This window comes from Protopterus annectens, chromosome 7.part0, assembly GCF_019279795.1.
Source record: "Protopterus annectens isolate FY-2018-M chromosome 7.part0, PAN1.0, whole genome shotgun sequence".
Classification (NCBI taxonomy): Eukaryota; Metazoa; Chordata; order Ceratodontiformes; family Protopteridae; genus Protopterus; species Protopterus annectens.
This window is the reverse complement of record NC_056739.1, coordinates 1,055,916,177-1,055,939,586: the sequence shown is the minus strand read 5'-3', so window position 1 is coordinate 1,055,939,586 and position 23,410 is coordinate 1,055,916,177. Positions and strand designations below refer to the sequence as shown.

Genomic DNA, 23,410 nt, shown 5'->3' with positions numbered 1-23,410 from the left:
CCAGTCCACTCTAACAAAGACATAGGATAGGTTCAGTAGTTTGTTCACATTTCCTTGTGATAACATAAGATCACATATACAACTCTTCACAATTTATTTTACAGATCCATTCTTTCAGAAGCCTAATGCATTTTTCAACAATCACCTTGGTAAAAAATATTTGAATACTATACTGGGTCTGCAGTTAATAGCTTCAAAGAACAGCTCCTGAAGCCTGTGATCATGACTAAATTCAGCAATCCCTCAGTGTCTCAACTGTTTATCCTGAGATAGAGGAGTTTGTATCATTAAAATCCACTCCCACCCCCACCGTAAAGATAACTTTTTTTTTTTTTAATTTCATATGATATATGAAATCCTTCCAGGTAATCTCTTTCAACTTTAACTTGTTTAACCTGTATTACAGTGCATCCAAATAAAAACAGTACATTTGTATGTAAACTTAAACAGTAGATCTACAAGAAGTCATTCTAACAGTAAATTGTAACATTTGGGTTTTCCCACTCTGTGTTTTTTCAACCAGAGATTTGGTCAGTCGACCCTCTGTGAAGAGTCACTTTGTCCTTGTACAGGCATCCCATGGAACATTTGTTGGTGCTTGAGGCACTCTTACATAGCCACTACTGTTAGGAGTTTATTTCACTTCTTTGAGCCTGCTAAATGTTATAATTACTATACCTAGAAAATGTCACACTGTATAGCTCAATATAGCATTATATTAAAACTATATACACCATGTGGAATGGAGGGAGAGCAGTTTCACTATTACAGTGAAGATGTAATGCTATGATAAAGTAAAATTACTGCAGTTTTCCTACCTGCTTAAACCAGGGTAATTCTAGCAGTAAATCATTAACATTTTGGGCAATTTCTCAGGAAATACATTATTTTTAATAAGTTGAAAAGTTTCAAATAGTTAACAAGGTCAATACAAACATGTAACCCATATAGCAATAAAATGCAGGTGTTTAAAGCATGAACTGCGATAGCACATTAACCAATGGGTTGGCAATCATAACAGGTGATTTAAAAGCCATGATGAAATACAAATATTGAAGGGGAAGTAATACAAGAAACAGCCCTACAGATCATACAGGCTACAAAAGCATGCACATTACCTAGATATTCAGTGGAATGACATTTTGCAAACGTGTATAAAAAAAGTCTAATTCTACAGTAAACATATTGTTAAAGAAAAGCTCTCTGTAGCAGTTGTGCTTATAACAGCAAAGCACAAAATGGAGCAATAAGCAAGGTTTTCATTCTATTATTCTATGGAATGCAATACAAGAAACTTTCTCAGATAAATTGCATATTCAAAGGCATCTTCAACTTGCCAAAGCATGAGAGAGAATCCAGTGGTCAGATTCCTAGGGATTCTTTTCTTTCAAGAATGCAAAGACAGATGATCCATCTTTTTAAACTGGTTCTCTACACTTTGGTTGAGTACAAACTGCACAAAATTAACCATGTTGATTTCTATTCCACCATTCTGAAACTACCTCATAAGAAATCACTACTGGTGTGGTTTCTATTGATATACTACCATAGTCACACCCCCCCCCCCATTTCTCTGCAGTTGCATACACTAGTATATAGAAGGAAAAAGGGCCAACCCCACATGAACGGTACAGGAGGACTTGCTCACCTAGCAAAATAAAAAAAAAAAAAAAATTGGCTTTAATGAATCAAGATTTAACAAATGTAGGTGAAATGCCTGAACTCATCAGTTCTCTTAACATACTATCAGAGTTGTCTGTACAAGTCTGCAACTGTTGTGACTTACTACAGTTAGGTAAAAAATGAGTAGCTAAAAGTTATGACCAAGAACTACTGATGGTACAGTTCAGCATTAAACTAGAATTTGTTTTCAAGAACAATCCACAGAATACCAAGGCAGTTTACACATTAGATCTTGTGACTATAAAGACCTTCTACTGAAAGTAATGGCAAACAGAAAAGTTCCTCCCATGGGAAATGTGCTAAACTAACTGTACCAGTAACCAAAAGGATAAAGCAGCATTGTCAGTTTAAGCCCAAGGGAGAGGTGCATGTCCTTTTAATGGACTTAGGAAATCCCTTCAGATATGCCTTAAGAGAAGGTTTCAATGCTCTGTGCTGGCCAACTGGTACACACACTACAGAATAAATCTTAGGATGGAAGGATAACTTTCAGTTCTACAAACAGTTCAGAAATGTTTTGCGAGGCATGAAAGCATAAAATACCTACGATTGCTTTGTATTTGACAAACAGTTCCACTTCTGAGCGACCTCAGATCTGTGCAGTGTGCTGAATATCAGTGAATTCAGTTTCTAATCATGAGCAAAGATTTTCCCACTGAGAAGACCTGCTAGCTGAACTTCTAAACTTCAAATATATGCTGAGAAAAGCCAAAAGATACGCTGACAAAAGCCATCCTCCATTTCAGTCTGAGAAAGTGAACAGATATGGTTCATCCTTGTTTGTTCAAGTATCACAGAGCTGTGAGTGTTGCCTGTGCTAGTTTTATGACATCCTGGCTGAAAAAGTGCACAAGAAAGCTGTACGGGTTCTCTATGCAACTTCAGCTTCCATTAGAACTACACACATGCAATGTTACAGTACCACTCACTAGGGTGCAACAGCGTGGACGACTTAAAAATAAAATTGTTTCTCCACATGAAATCACTTTTTTTTTTAAAACATCTGTGCTTCGTCAGGGATTCCTTTTGTGTGTGATAATGTCTTTTCTTTATACTCGTCTAACTTCTTCTATGCTCGCTCTCTCTCCCCTTCTCTAAGTAAAGCCATTTTTATACAATCTAGTGTAAACCTAGTCTCATGTTAACTTGATGCTAAGCACATCAGCAATTATCTTCTCAAGGAATTTATTGTTAATACACTAATATTTTAGAAGTAATATTTAAATTTTAAGCAAAACTCTAAGCAACTGGCCATTTTTTTTCCAACTCAAATTTGCTTGTAATGTATTGTGTAGTCTCAACACTGCCGTTGTAAAAATTACAATCTGTATGTACCTAAATATCTAAATGTGGAGCTTTTCTACATGGGCCTCTGCTGAAAACAGGTTATGTGACCTAGTCGGACTATCCTGGTTAACAAATGTAAAATAAACTAAATAAATTAATTTTACTTAGGAGAAGCAGAAACGCCTCCCCTGCAGAATGTATTTTTCTATTAAAGTTTTGATGAGCTGAAGCTTTGAATGGCTTGATTTAAACCTTGCTAAATCTTCAGGGAACAAACTCTTAAGCACCATGCACTGCCAGTCATACGCAGACTTATTACGCAACTGAGGAATCTGCTCACAGGTACTGGAGTTGATCTCAGAGTATGTAAACTTGCTGCTCAGACTTGATGAAATGTTTTTAAAACTCTAAAGGTAGAATTTTCATTAATTTCATTAATTCAATTTATCATCATATGTGTTAAGTCTGTGTCATACTGCTCAATCTCTTACAGTAAAAAGTCTGGACAAAGCCATTAATAAAAGTGGGGCAAAGGCCCAAAAATAAGGACAATTTTTAAATACTGCTCTTACAAACTTAGAACACTGACAGAATATAAGGTTTTGCAATAGTATAAACTTTCTGAAGGGTATGAAGTCAGAAACTCAAATGTCCGTCAATATTTTCTAACCTAAGTCTTCAATGATTTGTCACTAATTTGCCAAAAAAACACAATTTTATGAAAAATGAACCACAAATATCAGGCAAAAATCTGTACAGTTGAGAGGCATGGACCCTGTGCTAATTATACCAATCTTCAGAATATTTCTGATCTGTCGGGTACTGGTAAAGCACAGACCACATTCATGTGCAGCTAATACTGTGTGAACTTGTCCATTGCAACAAGCAGGTTAGAAAGTACAGTTGCGTACGCTTACCATAAATGTAGATGTTCTGAGTGTATTCACTGTTGCAGTCATCACTTTTGGATTATCTCTGCCAGGGTAGCCCTCGGCCGACCTGAATACCAGAGACTTAGTATTTCTGCGTCAGTTGCGGTCGCTTGAGGGCTGACGTTAGGTCGTCAGTGGTATAAAGGAAGGCATCCGATGCCATTACATCAGTTTTTCTTGCCCTAATCTGTCAGGAGCCCCCAAGGTAGGAGGCCAGGTTCTGGTGGTAGAACCCCACCAGTGGAAAATAAATACCAATATGTCCCTTGTAAGGAAAGGACAACAAGGGAATAAAAAAAAGGGAAGAAAAAGGGAAAGGGGGATGGAGGGAGGGAAACCAGGACTGCAACAGTGAATAAACTGTACTATGTTCTTCGTGTTTCACTGTTGCAGTCATCACATTTGGGTAGATTCCCAAAGCTGAGGAAATGAGTGGAGGCAGTCCAGGAAGCTAGGGGCTGGCTAGCATGCCCTGCAAGACTGCAGAGCCAAATCCTGTCCTGGATTTCAAGAAGAGAGGCAGATGGTAATGCTTGGTAAAAGTATGAACAGATGTCCAGGTGGCAGCCTCCAGGATGTCCCTGATGGGGACCCCTCTGAGGAAAGCTGCAGAGGTGGAGGCTGCTCTGGTGGAGTGTGTCCTGACCCCCTTGGGGGAAAGACTTGCCATGCTGTTTGCAGCAGAAATGGATGCAGTGTGCTATCCATTTGGAAATGGTTTGGAGATGGCTTTGCCTTCTGCCCCTGAAGCAATTGATCAGACTTTCTGAAGGGTTTAGTCCTGTCCTGTCTGAGCTGTCTGCAGAATCCTTCCCCCCTTGTTTTCGAGGTTAGGAAAGAAGGTGGGTAAATGGATGGATTGGTTGAGAGCCACACTTGACACCACCTTGGGCATGAAGGATGGATTAGTTCTGAGGGATACCCTGTCTGCATGGAAGATAATGATGCGCTCCACAGCCATGAGTGCTTGCAGCTCAGAGACTCTTCTGGCTGATGTGATGGCCAGGAGGAAGGCTGTCTTCCAGGAGATAAATTTTAGCTTTGCAGAAGAAGCTGGTTCAAAACTGGGCAGGGTAAGCTTTTCTAAAACAAAGTTAAGGTCCCAAGCTGGTGTTGGTGCCCTTCTGGCGGGCCTCAAGTTGCTAGCCCCTCTGAGAAACTGTTTAATCAGAGGGTGTGAAAAAACAGGCTGCTCAGTGGGAAAATGAGCAGAAATAATAGAGGCATGAAGTTTTATAGAGGAGAAAGAGAGACCACTGGGTAGTAAGTCAGCTAAGTAATCCAGGATGAGGAGGATGGAGGGCTGTGATGTACTGGCCCCCTTAGCCTGGGATCCAGGTGCAGAACATTTTCCATTTATCTGCTTAGGACTTTCTGGTGCTAGGGCATCTGGCCTCTCTGATAACATCCAGAACCTGCTTACTGAGGATGGCAGATTGATCAGGGGTTAGGGTATAAGCCAAGCTGCCAAATTGAGTGTCTGCAATTGGGGATGCATGAAACCCCTTTCCCTTTGGGTTAGGAGGTTTGAAATCTGAGGAAGATTCCATGGAGGCAGCAGGGACAGGCTGTTCAGCAAGGGGTAACCAATGCTGTCTGGGCCAGTCTGGAGCTATAAGAATGATCCTTGGTTTTTCCTCCCTTATTTTGAGCAGTAACCTGGGAATGAGAGATAGGGAAGGAAAGGCAGAGACCGAGAGATTTACCCAGGGGAAGGACAGGGCATCCACTTTTCAAGCAATGCAGTGATGCTCCCTGGTGCAGAATTTGCTGAGCTGATGGTTGGTGTGGGAGGCAAAGAAGTTGACTTCTGGGACTCCCATTTCTGAGTTATTAGGAAAAAGGTGTTTCTGTTGAGCTGCCACTCATGGGGGTCCAAGAGCTTTCTGCTTAAATGGTCTGCTAGGGAGTTGAGAGCCCGCCAGGTATTGTGCTAATGGGTGTATTTGCATGCACAAGGCTGTGAACCAAAGGGTCATGGCCAGCCTGCACAGTGGGTAGGAGAGAGTCCCTCCCTGCTTGTTGATGTACCACATCACAGTGGTGTTGTCTGTTTTGATCAGGAGAACCCCTGGAGAGATAAGGGGTTTGCAAGCTATCAAGGCCTGCTGCACAGGCATCATCTCTTTTTGACTGATGCGTGGGGGGGAGTTGCTGGGGGCTCCATTGGCCCTGTATACACCTGTATCCAGGTTGCACCCCAAGCATAGTCTGATGCATCTGTGGTGAGGGTCCGAGCAGAGGGGTGTGGGGAGAAAAGCAGTCCCTTGTTGTGGGAGCAGGCTGTTGCCCACCAAAAGAAATTCCTTTCTCAGGCAAGGAATAATAGGCAGAAGAGTTTCCAGATCTTGAGAGTGTTGACACCAAAGACTCTCTAGGTACAATTGACGTTTCCTCATATGCAGTCTGGCAAATGGAATGAGGAGTATGCAAAAGGTCATAAACACCAGAGCTTGCAGGATTTTACATGCAGAAAGCTGGGGCCTGGTGGCCAGATGAGAGAAGTAAGCTGACAGGAAAATGTGTTTCTCTGGTGTAAAGCATGCCATCTGGAATGCTGTGTCCACACTTGCTCCCAGAAAGATTATCCTTTTGGTGGGTACCCGTTTGGATTTCTTTTTGACTGTGCACACTAGGGAGGTTAGTAGGTCCTTTACAAAGGCCAGGTCTTTGAGCAGCTTTTCCTGGCTATCTGCCTGAATAAGGCAGTCATCTAAGTAGGGGTAAATTTGAATATTTCTTTGTCTGCAAAAGGCAATGGCCGGAGCCAGGCATTTTGTGAAAACCCTGGGAGCATGGGAGCAGTAGATAAGCCAAAGGGAATTGCAGAGAACTGAAAGTGTTAAGATCCTGGTGTCTTAGAACTCCCTGGTTCTGAAGTGGAGGTAGTCCACTGCTTAGATCTCTGCAACCCCTGGGGCTGCTATCGGGGGGGGGGGTCTGTTTCCATGTGGCCTAAGCTGGCCCCGTCTACTCACAGCAGGAAAGGACCAGTGCTTGGAAGGAAAATGCCGGCTGGACCTGTAAGAAACCTTTAACAATCTGCATAGATTTAGCTTTTTCTTCCATCTATTTTTAAAATCTCTTCTGCTTTAGTGCCAAATAAGTTATTTTTGTGCAACAAAGCATCCAGCAATTCTGAATTGATATGGTGTGGCAGGGGCTGTTCCTTAAGCCATGCATGTCTTCTAATGACAGATCCGGTGACTGCTGCCCTGCAAGAAGCTTCTAGGGCATCAAAACCACAGTGCAAGGTGTGCTTAGTTACTTGGCTTGCAGAATGTATTAACCCTTGTAAATCTTTACATTCTGCCCATGCAGGAAAGGAGGAAATGTTTTGTTTAAGGACTTCCAAGGTATGTTGCTGATACTTAAGCATATGGCACTGACAATTGAGTGCCCTGATTGCAAGAGTAACTCCCCCTGTCTGAGGGGGGTGGGATTCATAGCTGAGGTTGCTTTAATCCCTTTAGACCATTGAGTAATGACCTCAGGGTCAGCTATTGGATTTTTAAAAAGATATTTGTGTGAGTCAGGGACTCTGTAGTACCTGTCTGGTTTTCTGGGAGCAGGAGGGAGGGCATCTGGAGTGAAGCTGGATTCAAGGAAGACATCATCCACCACAACTGTTTTTCCTAGGAGTAGGGGGATGGCTAAAGGCCTGTTTTGTGGAAGGTCCAGGAACTCTGAGTCTCTTTTTAGACTGTGGGTAGATGACTCTCCCACTGGAAATGCTTCCCTAAGGTATGCAGGATGTCCCCAAAGGACAAATCCTCTGGGGAGAGGCTGAAGGAACGGATTCCTCTGCATCAAATTCCTCATATGTGGAGAGGAGCTTTATGTCTTCATAGTCAGATGCATCGGATTGATCTGACTCTTGTTCAGACAAAACTACTGGAGAAGGATCTCTTTTCCTTTCTGAGGAAGTGGCTTGGCTTCCCCTAATCAGCATGATAAGGTCTTCTGCCATTTTAAGCATCTGAGACTGAGGCAAGGGAGCAGGTGCCTAAGAATGGCTAGTCGGTTTCTTGGGTGTGGTTCGACCCCTGGGTCTAAGGAACTCGGTTGTTTTCTGAAAGAAGGCATCTGTTTATGTTGGAATTCATTCTTGAAGAACTTCCTTGGAAGCCAGTGCCTGCACAGTGGCTCCGGACTCATCCAAGGTAGAGATAACCGCATGATCCTTAGACAGAGTCGTGTGGCATACCATACTCCGAATGGATCTCGGTAGCAGCCTGTGAAAGCACCTCACTGAGTTCCGGAGGACTGACTACCAGCTTAATGGAAGTGTCGTCGGAAGGTTTGGTCCTGTGCAGTCTCTCTCTGTCTTTATCTTTACGTTTTTTTCTGAAAATCTGCTGTTGGATGGCTTACCAAAGCCACATCAGAATTCTAGGACTGTAAACAGAAATCTGGCAACAATAAGGGCCTGACGACAAACAGTTCTGGTGTTAAAGCACAGAAGCAACGAGGGATGTCGTGGTCTGGGTCTTAGGCAACCGACACAGTAAAAGTGGAAGTCTCGGTGTGGTATTTGCTTTCCACAGGTGAGACGATTATTAACTGTTTCTGACATTGATTAGTATAAGAAAAAAGGATCTCCAATGGGGTACTTAGCGTTCAAAGACTTCAACTTCAATTCGGAAACAAAACTTGGGTAGCAGCTGACTGGCACTCTTGCGAACTACTTCTGCTTCAGGCTCCACGGAAAGAAAAGACTCATGTAATGGCATCGGATGCCTTCCTTTATACCACTGACTACCTGATGTCAGTCCACAAGTGACAGCAACTCGCGCAGAAATACTAAGTCTCTGGTATTCAGGCTGGCCGAGGGCTACCCTGGCAGGAATAACCCAAATGTAATGACTGCAACAGTGAAACATGAAGAACATCAGCTACAAAAACAAAATTTATATGGAATCCACTCTGAAGCCTTTTTTTTTTTTTTTTTTATCAATAAGGTACTAGCTGCAAATATCTTTAGCAATCTTTTTTCTACTAACATAGAACTTAAACTAGCGAACTTCCCCTTTCTGGTTAAATGCTCTTTGAAAAAATAAATGTTGCATGCACTTTATGATACATTCAGAAATTCTGCATAACCTAAAAATATTGAACAGTTTGCATCTGGGAGATTAATAAAGTACAGTTGTGTACACTTACCATAAATGTAGATGCTAGAGAGTATTGACTGTTGCAGTCATCACATTTGGGTTATCTGCCTGCAGGTAGCCCTCAGCTGGCCTGAATACCAGAATCTTGGATTCCTGCATCGGATACTGGCTCTTCTTCCATGACTTCAGTCGTCAGGAGTATAAAACATGCAGCAGACGCCATTACATCAGTTTTTCTTGCTCCAGATGTCAGGTGACCCCACAAAGGGAAGCAATTATATGTTATGGTACACCTCCATCAAAAAGCAAATACACCAGAAAGGTTAAATACACCAAACAAGAAGGAAAGGTAGAGCCAAGAGAAGTCAGGGGGCTGGAGGGAGGATAAACAGGACTGCAACAGTGAATACACTCTAACATCTACATTTATGGTAAGTGTACACAACTTTACTATGTTCTTTGTGTTTCACTGCTGCAGTCATCACATTTGGGTTGATTTCCAAAGCCAAGGAAGGAGGAAGTTACAGAGCATAAGGGCAAGCTATTAAGCCCTGCAAGACTGCAGTGGCAAAACCAGCTCTGGATTTAGAAAAAAATAGGCACGTGGTAATGCTTGGTGAAGGTATGTACTGAGCTCCAGGTAGCAGCCTCTAGGATGTCCCTGGGTAGTGACTCCTCTGAGAAAGGCTGTAGAGGTAGATGCAGCCCTGGTGGAATGTGATCTTATCCCCTATGGGGTAGGTTTTCCATGGTGCTTGTAGCAGAAATGAATGCAATGGGCTATCCATTTAGAAATGGTTTGCTTTGAAATGGCCTCCCCTCTGCCCCTGCAGCAAAGCCAACTAGAAGCTGTTCAAATTTTCTGACAGGCTTAGTCCTGTCCAAATAAAATCTAAGTTGTCTATGCACATCCAAAGAGTGAAGTATTCATTCTCCTTTGTTTTGTGGATTAGGGAAAAAAGTAGGCAGATGAATGGACTGATTTAGGGCCACACTAGACACCACCTTGTGCATAAAGGAAGGATTGTTCCTAAGGGAAACCATGTCTGCCTGGAAGATAATGAAGGGTTTCATTGCCATGAGGGCCTGTAATTCAGACACTCTTCTTGCTGAAGTGATGGCTAGAAGGAAGGCTGTTTTCCAAGAAAGTAATTTCAACTCTGCAGTTGCAGCTGGCTCAAATGGAGGGAAAGTGGGCTTTTCCAATACAAAGTTAAGGTCCCAGGCTGGAGTAGGGACTCTCCTGGGGGGGGGGGGTCTTCAATTTTTGGCCCCTCTAAGGAATTGTTTTAGCAGGGGGTGAGATAAGAGGGGTGGCTCAGTATTATAATGTGCTGAAATGGCAGAGGCATGAATTTTAATTGACAAGAAGGATAGGCCCCTGTGGAGCATGTCTGTTAAGTACTGAAGAATGTGAGGTAAGCTGGGCACCGTTGTGCCCATCCCTTGAGTATGGCTCCAAGAGCAGTATCTTTTCCACTTTTCAGCATAGGATTTTCTAGTACTAGGCCTCCTTACCTCCAGAATGACATCGGGCACCTGCTTACAGAGGGATGCTATTGGACAGCTCAAGGAATTACCCAGGCTGCAAGGTTCAGGGTTTGACGCGGAGGGTGCAGAACTTGGCCCACCTGCTGGGACAGCAAGGAAGGGGTCTGAGGCACATGCCATGTTTCCAGAAGTGTCATACTGCGCAAGAGGGGATACCAGTGCTGGTGTGGCCAGTCTGGTGCAATCAGTATTGTCCTTGGCTTGTCCTGTTTGATCTTTTGCAGAACCTTCAAGAGGAGAGGCAGAGGGGGAAAGGCATAAACAGAGGCTTTCCCAGGTAAAGGACAGGGCATTCACTTTCCAAGCTTGACTGTGGGAAGTCCTTGTGCAGAATTTGTCCAATTGGTAGTTCTGAGGGGTGGCAAACCGGTCTATCGCTGGAGTCCCCCATTTATTCCTCAAGAGGTTGAATACTTTTGGTTCTAGTTTCCATTCGTGTGGGTCCATGAGATTTCTGCTTAGGTCGTCTGCCAGTGAATTTAGCTTGCCTGGCAGGAATGGAGCTTGTAGGTGCACTTGGTAGCTCAAGGCTGTGTTCCACAGAGCAATGGCTAGTCTACAGAGTGGGTAAGAGTGGGTTCCCCCTGCTTGTTTATGTACCACATAACTGTGGTGGTGTCTGTCTTTACCAATAATTGTCCAGGAAGAATGTGGTCTTTGAAGGCTGTCAGGGAATTCTGTACAGCTAACATTTCTTTTTGGTTGATATGTAGGTGCATCTGTCTCGGGTTCCATTTGCCCTGAATGCACTGCCCTGCCAAGTGAGCCCCCCATGCATAGTCTGATGCATCTGTTAGGGTTTGAGCGGCAGGGGGTAGAGTGAAAGGGAGCCCCTTGTTGTGGTAGCAGGCCTCTGCCCACCAAAGGAACTCTATCTTTATACAAGGAATTATGGGAATCATTGATTCCAGGTCCTGAGAATGTTGACACCATAGGCTTTTAAGATACCATTGTAGTTTCCTCATATGTTGTCTTGCATATGGATTTTGTAGAATGCAAGAGGCCATGAACCCCAGGGCTTACAGAATTTTCCTTGCAGATATAGCTGGGCCTTTGTGGTCAGTAGTTTGAAGCAGGTTGCCAAATAAACTTGTTTCTCTGGAGTGAGGAAAGCCATCTGGGAAGTTGTGTTCAAGCTTGCTCACAGGAATACAATCTGTTGGCAGGGTACTAGGTGAGATTTCTCCGTTTATGGTGTACCCCAGTGAGGTTAGAAGTTTCTTTATGAATGCCAGATGCTTTAATAGCAAGTCCTGGCTTTCTGCCTGAATCAGACAATTGTCCAAGTATGGGTATATTTGAATATTTCTCTGCCTGCAAAATGCAATGGCTGGAGCTAGACACTTTGTGAATACCCTGGGTGCAGTAGATAAGCCAAAGGAAGTGCAGAGAACTGATAGTGCATGGAGCCTGCCCTGAAGCGTAGATATTTCCTGCAAGATTCCCTTACTGAAATGTGGAGGTAAGCTTCCTTTAAGTCTAAGGTTGCCAACCAGGCATCTTTGCCTAGCATAGGAAGCAGCTGTTGAAGTGTTAGCATTTAGAATTTTGGGATTATCAGAAAGATGTTTAGAATAGAGAGGTCCAGAATAGGACACCAGGAGCCATCTTTTCTGGGTACCAGGAAAAGTCTTGAATAGATACCTTGTCCCCTTTGTTCTGTTGAGACAGGTTGAATAGCCCTGATACTTAGAAGAAAGAGAACCTGCTGTTGGACCTCTGCCCACTGATTTGGGGGTAGGTCTGGCCAATTGTTTGGGGTTGGTAGGGTGTGGAAGTGGAATCTGTATCCTTGGGAAACTATAGTCAAAACCCATTTGTCCTGGGTAATGAGTTCCCAGTTTTTTGCATGCAGGGCGAGTTTTCCTCCTAATGGGGCAAGCAGTTGAGCAGGGCTTGAAAGGGTTAAGTTTAAGTCATTGTGCCATTTTTCCGTAGGGGGTGGCTTACTACTCCCTGTTTGGAAGTGGGAGTCCTCCCACTGCTTATGTCTGTGCATAGCCTGAGACTGTAACCTAAGTGGTCTGCTGTTCCTGGGTTTGGAATGAGAAGGCCTGGAAATGACTGAAAGGGCCAATGCCTACTAAATCTGGGAGGCTGTACTTGGAGGAAATCTTTAACGGTTTGCATAGATTTAGCTTTTTCCTCCATCTTTTTGAGGACGACTTCTGCTTTGTTGTCAAACAGGCGGTCTTGGTTTAAGGGAGCATCCAGTAATTTAGCCTTAACATGATCTGGCAAGTTTTGATCCTTAAGCCAAGCTTGCCTTCTACGTACAGACCCAGTGACAGCAGCCCTGCCAGATGCTATTAGAGTCAAAACCACATTACAATATTTGTTTACCAACTTGTTCTGAAGAATTCATTAAATCCTGTAATTCTGTGTTCAGCACAATCAGGAATCAACATCATTTTCTGTTTAAGTAGTCTTTTAATATGCTGCTGGTACTTTAACATATGAAGCTGGCAATTTAAAGCCCTAATGGCTAAAGGAGCAGACATGTATACCTTCTTACCCCATCTGTCCAAGGCTCTAGAAGCTCTATCAGAAGAGGTAGGATTTTTGGCAGCAGCCTTAATTAGTTTTGGTCCTTGAGAAATGGTCTCTGGATCCCCAGTAGGATTCTTGAAGAAGGACTTGCGAGAATCAGGTACCGGTCAGGTTTTCTGGGAGCTGGAGGTAAAGTGTCTGGGGAAAAACTAGATTCCAAAAAAGCATCATCTACAATGTCCAGAACAGGAGGGATAGCTAAAGCCCTGTGTTGAGGAAGGAGTAAGAATTCCCTAAGCCTCTTTTTGGAGTCAGAGTTATCCTGGCTTTCCCAGTGGAAATGCTTTCTAAGAGTGTGCAAGGTTTCACCAAAAGAAAACTCTTCTGGAGGGGAAGCAGAGGGAATGGAATCCTCTGCATCAGAATCCTCATAGGTAGATGAGGGCAAATCCTGGTAATCAGAAGAAGCAGAAATATCAGATTTCTAATCAGAAGGAAAATCAGTTCTAGATCTCAGAGGGGAAAGGCTGGCTTCCCCTAATTAAGGTAATAAGGTCTTCAAGCATTTGTTTTTTAGGCATATAGGCCTGAGCATGCGGTTTGGACGTCGGTTTTCTAGGCGTTGTACGAATTTTAGGCCTGGATGAAGAAGATGGCATCGGTTTAAAATGCAACTCTGTAGGCCTGAATACACCCTCAGAAGCCGGTGCCTGCACAGTGGCTCCTGACCCATCCATGGTAGAGACATCCACAGGTTCTATAGTCTAAGAAGCATCTCGCGGCATACCAGACTCCGAATGGTTCTCAGTAGAGGTTTACGAATCTGAAGTAGCGGGTATCAGGGGCTGCAAAAGCACCTCACTGAGTACTGGTGGACTAGTGACTAGCTTAATGGAAGAATCGTCGGCAGTTTTGGACCTATGCGGTCTGTCTCTGTCTTTATCCTTATGTTTTTTCAGGTCATCGGTAGTGGGATGGCTTAACAAAGCCATTTTGGAAAACAGATACAGAGTACCAAAATAAATTGCTGCAAAGACAGCCCGATGACGAATAGTTCAGGGGTTGAACAAGACACAAAATGGACAGTGAGGGACGTTGTGGTATGGACCTAAGCAAGGAATGCAGTACAAATGAAAATCTTTGAGGTATTTGCTTTCCACAGGTAAGACAATTGTTAACTTTTACTGACATCGGTTAGAGCAAGAAAAAGAATCCCAGTGGGGTACTTAGCTGTTTTAAGACTTCGGTTCTGAAACTCGAAAATGAAAATTTCAGGAGTCAGCCGACCGGCACTTGCGAACTGCTTCGGGCACCGTACGGCAAGAAAGACTGATGTAATGACATCAGCTGCATGTTTTATACCCCTGACAACCTGACGTCATGGAAGAAGAGACAGCATCCGACGCAGGAATCCAAGACTTTGATATTCAGGCTGGCTGTGAGCTACTTGCAGGCAGATGACTCAAATATGATGACTGCAACAGTGAAACAAGAACATCTTCTTTAAACAACTCTTTTGAAGAGAATTCCCTACATGTGCACTGAAAACTTTTTCCAGCTGCAGAAATGTCCTTAATTGAATACTGAGACATGCACTTTCACAAATAAAGAAATCTTTTCCCTAGCCAGAAAAATTTTGGAAAGGAGTTTTTTTTTACCTTGAACCTTTAGAAATACCTGCTAAGGTTTGTGTCTGTACTTTATCCAAAGCCTGACATGGTACAGCCAAGCTCTGTTGAGGGGATAAAGCCAATACTATGACAGTTAGTTGTATAGGATACTGGCATGGGGAAATGGACATCCCTGTTCTTATGAGGAGCACAGCAATAGCGTAGCTACAGTGGCAGTTAGAGGGGTAATTGCCCCAGGTGCAAAGTATTGGGGGGGGGCATGATCAGCCATCCATCTTTCACATTGCTCTTCACTGCAATACAGACTTGTAAAAGCCAGTATTGCATTTGTAGTCAAACCAAAGCCAAGCGCTGTAGCATTGTGTGTGTTCTAAACATTGACAACTGCTTGATGTATTGTAGCGAGCAGTTTGCTGAAGTTTAAAGGAAGAAATTATTTTACTGGAAAAAAAAAAAAAGGGAGGAAAGAGGGCCATGAGAGAAGCAAGGCACAGAAATAGAACCTGAATAGCTGAGAAAGGCAGGAGACTGGGCATACATCTGGCTGGTGTGCCAGTAGAAGTCATTTTTTTATTTTGCTCTTCAGTTAAAGAGCTTGGTTGGGGTGGGTAGTCTGGTACTACGGAAAAAAAACCAAGTGTTGCAGCAGTACTTTTTTTCTGCTCTTCACTTGAAGAGCTGTGGGGGTGGGGTGCTAGTTTTTGGGACCAGCAGAGGGCGCTGATTGCGCCAGCTATGTTTCTACAGAATAGGGTCACCCTATGCAGCAATCCAGCAATGGATGAGCTATGACCTTTGCGGGTAAGTCAGGGGAAGTACATTTGGTTCAATGAGTTTTGAATGTCATAATCATTATTAGCAAGTGAATGAAAGTATACATGTGCATGAGGAGTCATAGTTGCCCTCACAGTGATGGGGGTCTGTCAAACACACTGAAGAAAGGGAACATGCTACAACTTGAAGGAAAAATGATCTCATTGCCTGGATGCTGGCAAAGGCACAAGCAACCCTTACGGCTGCCTGGATCACGCCCCTCTACAGTCAATAGAACAAGTACACTCAGCCATCTACAAACTTAACTGAATAAACTGCTGGAAACTTCAACAAGGTGTCTTTATTCCTCCCACAGGGAGGGTATCCGAGAGAGAGAGTCTCCTAGATCTGTTAGCTAAAGTGATTTTATCTGGACTTATCCTTTATACTCTGCTGCCTGAGTTTAGGGGGCACCTGATATTCATTAGGCACAGGAACACAACACTTAAAAATATTAATAATAATAAATAATAAGATGGACTTGGGTCCCAATACAGTGAGGAACACCTCTGTCATGGTTTTCTAGCATAAAAAAAGTTGCAATAAAAATCAGAAGCAATACAGATGCAGCTACAGTGGGGCCTACCTTAGAAACTATCCTGAAAAAAGTTCTTACCATAATGTTCCATCTGTGGTGTTATCTTCATTCATTCATTACTGATGGGTGTCGGGTCAGTCTTCGGAATAGAGTCAGCCTTGTAACAAAGCTAGTGTCAGCCAAAAAACTCTCGAGCTAAGCTTTTACCCACAATGCTCGAGTTTGCTCATTATAAGTAAAGCAGAGGCTTTCTCTGAGCAAAAACCCCAAAATAGGAGCAGGACCCAATCTGATCCTCCAGGCATCTCTGGAGGGGGAAGGTGGGTGGGATGTAATGAATGAATGAAGATGAACACCACAGATGAAACATTATGGTAAGAACATAACTTCTTTATCTGATGTTGTTCATCTTCATTCATTCCTTACTGATAGGGCAAAGTCCCTAGCTACCTTTAGTCCTGGGAGGCCCTTATGGAAGGAAGTTCCTGAGTACCACTGAACCAAAGGATGCTCTTCCCCTGGAAACCAAAACCAATTTGTAATGAGTGATAAAAAGTATGACGGGTAGCCCAAGTCGCAGCTGCACAAATATCACTGAATGAAGCCTTTGCATGAAAAGCAACAGAAGTTGCTACTGACCTGGTGGAGTGTGCTCCGACTTTGCATGGTATAGGAATTTTATTTCATTGGTAAATCAAGGATACACAGTTTCTCAACCACTTGGACAACGTTACTTTTGAGACAGGATTTCCCAACTTTGGGCCCGAATAGGACACAAACAGATGGTCCGATTTACTTATGGACTTATTTCTGTCCAGGTAAAAATGTAACTGTTTATGTATATCCAGCAAGTGAAGACAGTATTCTCCTTTGAGTAGTTGGGGGAAAAAAGACTGGTAGGTCAATCGTTTGGTTAATTGTCAATTCTATAATAACCTTGGGCACAAGGGAAGGATTAGTCCGGAGTGATACTCTGTATTTATGAAACACCATGTAAGGGCATTTAATACACAAAGTCTGAAGCTCTGAAACACATCTGGCTGATGTGACGGCTACCAAAAATAGTGATTTCCAGGACAGAAACTTTAGGTCGCAAGTGGAAGCAGGTCCAAAGGGTGATCGTGTCAGGGATTGCAGTATTAGTGTTAAATTCCAAGGTTCGATGGGTTCCCTGAAGGGTGGTCTGATATGTAAAATCCCTTTTAAGAAAGTTTTGCAGAGACGATGGGAGATTAGCAATGAGTTTTGAAAACCATTATGGAAGTTTGAGATAGCAGCTAAATTTACTCGAATGGTTGAGGCTGCTGCTCCTGAATGAAGACGACTTGATAGGTAATCCAAAACCATGCTAACAGGAGCTGAGCAAGGGTCTAGTTGTCTTTGTCGGGACCAAATGAGGAACCTCTTCCACTTGCTGAGATAGATTTTCCTGGTGGATGGTTTATGTGAAGCCAGAAGGATATTACGCACTGGGGAAGGTCAGGTTATTCTGCCTGGCGATTATCGGAAGTGGAGATACCAAGCTGTCAGCTTGAGACTGGAGGTGTTCAGGTGAGTCAAACCTTGTGGGTGTGAGATTCAATCTGGTGTTGGATCCAGAATCCATGGGTGGTATACTAGATGAGACCAAAGGAAGGGAAACCAAACTTGTTGTGGCCAGTAAGGAGCAATGAGGATTACTCTACTTCTCAGATGAAGGTCTTTCTTTATAAGCTGGGGAATCAGCGGAAAGCATACAGAAGTCCCGTGGGCCAATTGTGTATCGGAGCATCCCTTGGGGACTCGCCATGCAGGGGAATTGGGGCAAAGTAGCTACTGCATTTGTGGTTTGCTGGAGAGGTGAATAGGTCGCAGCAAGGCTGGCCCCAGTGGCTGAAGATCTTCACCTCAATAATTGGATTGAGAGACCAGTTGTGAGACAGTAGGATACATCTGCTCAGGTTGTCTGCAATCACGTTGGAACTCCTGGGAATATGCATTGCAGTCAGGAAGCAGTTGGAAGCTATCACCCATTGCCAAATTCTTATGGCCTTTCGACACAACAGGTAGGACTTGGATCCCCTTGTTTGTTGATGTATTAGACGACTGACATGTTGTTTGAATAACAATTGTCCCTGATGGAAGAATGGATTGAAATGCTTGCAATGCTAGAAGCACTGCCCTCAGTTCTAGGACACTGATATGCAGGTGAGCCTCTATGTCTGACCAAGTACCTTGGACCACCTTCCCCTGGTAAAGCCTCCCCCCACCCTATCAGGAAGTGTCCGTAGTCACTGTGGCCCTCGGCAGTTGTGGGTAAAAGGGGCGACTCCATAGTTGTCAGTCTGGCTTCATTCACCACATTAAATCCTGCTTTCATTGCTGAATTATCCGTATTTGAAAGGACAAAGGATGTTGTGAGGGGTACCATTGTGTTAGGAGCCACTGGAGAATTCTCATGTGTAGTCTTGCCAAGGGCATTTGACAGAGTATCACCTGGATTTGGGATTTTATCCTGTGTAATCTGTGGTCCAGGAGAGAGACTAGGCAAGCATTTGTGGTGAAAATCACTCCAATATACTAAGGATTTAGAGGGAATCAGGTTGCACCTTCCCCAGTTTATCGAGATTCCCAGAGTTTCTGCTAGTCTGGGAGTGTAGTTCAGTTTTATCTCCAGTAGACGCTTGGTGGGGGTGGTGAGGAGCCAATCATCTAGATATGGACACACTCAGAATCCTTGTAGTCTTGAGCAAGCTGTTACCACTGTCCATGCACTTGAACACTCTGGGGGCTGTAGAGAGTATGAAGGGCAGCACGTGGACTTAAAAATTATTGGCTCCTAGCCAGAAGCGAAGAAATCTTTCGGAGCGTTTGTCCATTTTTATGTAGTAATACACATCCTGAAGATCTATTGAGCATATCCAATCATCTTTCTCCAAGAACAGAAAAATAGACTGAATCGTGACCATCCAGAATTTTTCCGGTTTGACAAATTTGTTTAGGATGCTGAGATCCAGAACTGGTCTCCAGTTACCTGTCTTTTTTGGCACTAAAAAGAATCTGGAGTAGAATCGGGATCCTAACTGGTCTGGTGGGACGACTGTCTGGATGACTTTTTTTGAAGCAGCTTTTGAATTTCTAGCGCTGCTGTTTCCCTTTGGGTGGAATGTCGGGAATCTGACTTTGTGACTTTGAGTAAAGATTGAATGGGACATGGTATCCTCTGGTTATGATCCTTGCACCCCTAAATCCATTGTTATTGAAAGCCAGGCAGAACGGTGCAAGGAAAAAACTTCCCACAACTGCTTCCAGAGAAAAGCAATCAGGCTACTCTTCAGGAGGGCTGATAGGGTTTGTCCAGAGAAAGATGCTCTGGAGCCCTGGTTACATTGACACCCCTCTGCCCCTGTACGGGTGCCTTCTAGAGGAGTTACCCCCTCTGCCCCAGGAAGTATATTCGCCATGTGTGTCATCGAAAGGACTCTGCAATTTCTTGTGTCACATCTTTCTGCTCGTGTGATTCTAGAGTATGGACGCTGAGAGGTGGAAAAATGCATGCCCACAGCAGACAGCGTCTTGCCATCCTTCTCACACCTGGCTAATCTGTCTTGCACTTTCGAGCCAAAAAGGGAAGAAGTTTCCACTGGAGTGGAAAGAAAGAAAGACTTAAAAGGGTCCACAAAGTCACAAAGGCACATCCAGGCGTGACGTCTCATGACACCTGAACCCGCCCCTGTGGACACGTTCCTTCAGCGGTGTGGGAAATCAGACACATGGAGGAGCTGGATATGGATTCCAGGGTAGCTAGCTGTGAGGCAATTTAGTCACAGAGCTCATCAGACACAGCTCCTGCTAAGGTTTTGGAGAGTTTGGCAACTAAGTCTCTCTGAAGCCTATTGAAGTGTGCCAGATAATTCAAAGACCTAACAGCAAAGGTCGATAATGCAAAGAATCACTTCCCTAATCTGTCCACTGCCCGAGACTCCCTGTTTGGGGGATGGACAGTCTGGCTCTCCTCACTCAGTTCCTTCTTTGTGGCAGCCACCACCACCATCACGTCTACCAGAAGACCCTTGGACCAGTGGGGGTGCTGTTCGGGAGGGGATAAAATTTTGTCCGGCCTCCATGGGATTGGTTCAATGGTATCGGGACTCTTCCATGTGCACTGCATGATGAGCTCAACCAGCTCATCTGCAGACGGGGTTCACAGAGGAAGTAGAGGGTCGAGCACAAAAAGCCTGCAGGAACACAGACTCATTGGAGGAGAGATTGGTGGGCTTCCAGTCACCCCTCTGTTTCAGTATTTCAAGGATGTCTCCAAACGAGACATCGGGGGCAATTGTGGGGACACATCCCCCTCATCATAGTCCATGTCCTCGATGAAAGACTCAAGTGAGTCCAGGTGCTTCCTCTCTTGCACATCGTCTTGTGCGGTACCTCTTCAGTGGGAGCTTCTGAAGAGGACTCTTAAGAAGGGGCACCCTGGGGTAGGGTATCCTGAGGCTCTTGTGCTCAATGTCCCAAAGCAGTGGCTTGCATCAGCTGCGGTTCAGTGGAAGGGCATAACTGATGCGCAGATATAGACAGCTTGCCTACAGAGACAAGGGCCCTCTCCATTGCCTGGAAAGCAGGCACGCCTGAAGAGGGATGGGAGCCTGGAACAGAGGAGGACAACCTCAAAACCGGGGTCACACCCCACTCCAATGGACTAGCTCCCAGGGAGGGAGTCTCAAGAGGACTAGGTACCAATAGGACTCCTGGGAACACAGACGGCACCATAGAAAAAAACTGGCGCCATGCTAAGAACGACAGTGCCCACAGTCCAGTCATGATCCTGAGAAAGGCTTGGTTCTGAATGAACCAAAGGCCAAAGGGTCAGCTCCGAAACTACGGTAAGGTCCAGCAATGGGAGCCAATGAGGGCATCAGTTCCAGAGACATTGATACCTGCACAGGAGTCAAAGGAGGAGAATATGCTGGAGTCAGTGGAGGAAGACTCTTAACCCATACAGGGAGGGGAGTTTTGGAAGGTGTAATCCCCCTTTGCCATCAGCAGCGAATCTACAAGATGCACCACATCCAATTCTGAGGGGCTCCTGGTTGACTGAGTCAATATCCCCGACGGGGAGTCAGGTCTTTCCAAGAAAGGGCTGAATTGCTGCCTGAAGAAGGGGTCCACCGTGGGTGAATATCAGGTCTTGGCTGTATGGTTCATTGGCACCAAAGTCTTGTGGATGGAGACATGTATAGAAAGTGTGTCCAATGTGGAAATCCTGGAGCAGAAATTATAGGTATACTTGGTGCCATAGTCAAGGCAGGTGCAGAGGACGGTACCAGGGTTAAAGATATCGATGATGGCACCAAGGTAGGGATTTATTGGGCCTTGGTAAGGCCAGTGCCATAGCCATAAGTGGCACCAAAGAAACAGATTTTGAAGACTGCATCATAGTCGGTACAAAAGATGGTGCCATGGAAACCAGTTTAGATCCTGAAGCCGAATAAGTCAATTTTGGCATTTTTTTGTTTAGGCTCTTGCTTTCTGTCACCTGAAGGTGATGAAGGAACTGAATGTGGTCTCTCTTCCTGTGTTCTTTACTGGGAGAGGATGAGCCCTCTGACCCAGAAATAGCCTCTGAGAAGGGTATCTTAAGGAAACCCTTCAGAATTTGTTTTTCCTTTCATTAAGAGTTCGGAAGCTAAACCCTTTACAAATTCGTGGTTGAAGCGACAGATGAGGAACACACAGACAGTACACACAAGAGACATGGGTGTCCGAATTCGGCATTTTGTGGCTGCACTGGTCGCATTGTTTGAAACCAGAAGCTCCCTTCTTTTCTGACATGGTACTAAAAAGCTTAACAACAATCACAAGATACAATAAAGAAGTTATAGCAAGGATTTTTTTTTTTTGTAGAAAGAAAGAAAGAAGGGGGAAGGGAAATCCCAACAATGGTACTGGAAGAGGTTACCTCAAGGGTAGGGAGAAAGGCCTATACCAACGATGGTACTAAATACTATCTAAAACAGTAGAAACAGTAAAAATAAACACAAAATAGCAAGTCAGTGAGTAAATAGTAATAAGATAGGGAAAGAAAAATATCAGAACAAGTAATTTGAAAATTTTCAAAGTACTTAGCTGAGAGCTGGCTTGACACGGGTTTATGGCAACGCAGAGAAAGGTATTGTAGGTAAAAGCTTAGCTCAAGAGTTTTTTGGTTGGCATGAGCTTGTTACAAGGCAGATTCTGTTCCGAGTAAGGATCAGACACCCATCATTAAGGAATGAATGAAGATTAACATCAGATGACTCAAGTTCATCAAACATTAAGGTCCTTAGCTCAGAGTGACCAAAGGGATACCACTGTAGAATCTCACAAAGGGGTCTGCTAAGACCTTTTCTTTTGTCAGCACTGTAATTTTATGGTAAAGAGAGGGCTGAAATAATGCAAGGAATGAATAAAATGCAGATACAAAGAATCCAATGAAGGTACATGCTGCTCCATTTTCCTGCTTTCCAATGAAAAAATCCTTTGTCCAAGACTTGAATTTTAATAAAAACTTAAGTAAAACAGGAACCGATACAGATGCAGCTACAGGGGACTTATCTTTAAGGAAACAATGCTTAAGAACTAGGTTCATCCATCATTACAGCTCCTAGACCTGAAGGACTCTGAGGGATACCAATGTAGGTATTGACAAAGATGGTGCAAAGGCCCTTACTTCTGGCAGCACTGAAGTTTTATAATTAAAAGATGGCTACATTAAAGCAGGAACTTCTGCTACGTTTCCTGTACTACAAAAAACGCACTCCTTTGGGTCTTAAAGATCAAGGAAAGCTGCAAAAAGATAGGAATCAATACAAAGCTATACATGGCCGAAATAAGTCACTGCTGAACTGCTAGGATACCCCATCTTTGAAGCCTCTGGATTTGGACAACCTCTGAGGATACTAACATAGGTGACAACAAGCATGCTACAAAGGTTTCCTGGCAGCACCAAGATCATTTAGGAAATATCTGGTACTGTGAAAATTGACTTCACAACCTGTTTTGAGAAGTCAATTAATTAGTACCTGCCTCAAATTTAAAGCTGTAATAGATGGATTTACAGTCCTCCAGGCTTCTACTTCCCTCTGAAATTTTGATTTTCACAAACTCGTGTACGTTTTTCTCCAGTTCATATAACTCCTCCAACTTAAAGTGTTATGAAAGAAAATGTAAGAAAAACAAGCCTGGCACTTCACAGTAAAGAATTTATAATATACAATGAATTTCTACAAAATTTCTATCGGAAGGGGAACTATTACTGTGAAGTGTTTTTCCTCCCAGTGCACTTAAGTCAGTCCAAATCCATACAGTGTAGCCGGAATTAACAAAATATAATAAAAATACATA

At 43.8% G+C, this 23,410-nt stretch overlaps 1 protein-coding gene across 1 annotated transcript in view; it reads right to left on the bottom strand.

The window, feature by feature from the left end:
• Positions 1 to 23,410, bottom strand: part of LOC122806850 (hyaluronidase-like) — a 541,692-nt gene that overhangs the window by 343,109 nt on the left and 175,173 nt on the right. The gene's annotated exons all lie outside the window — the stretch shown is intronic.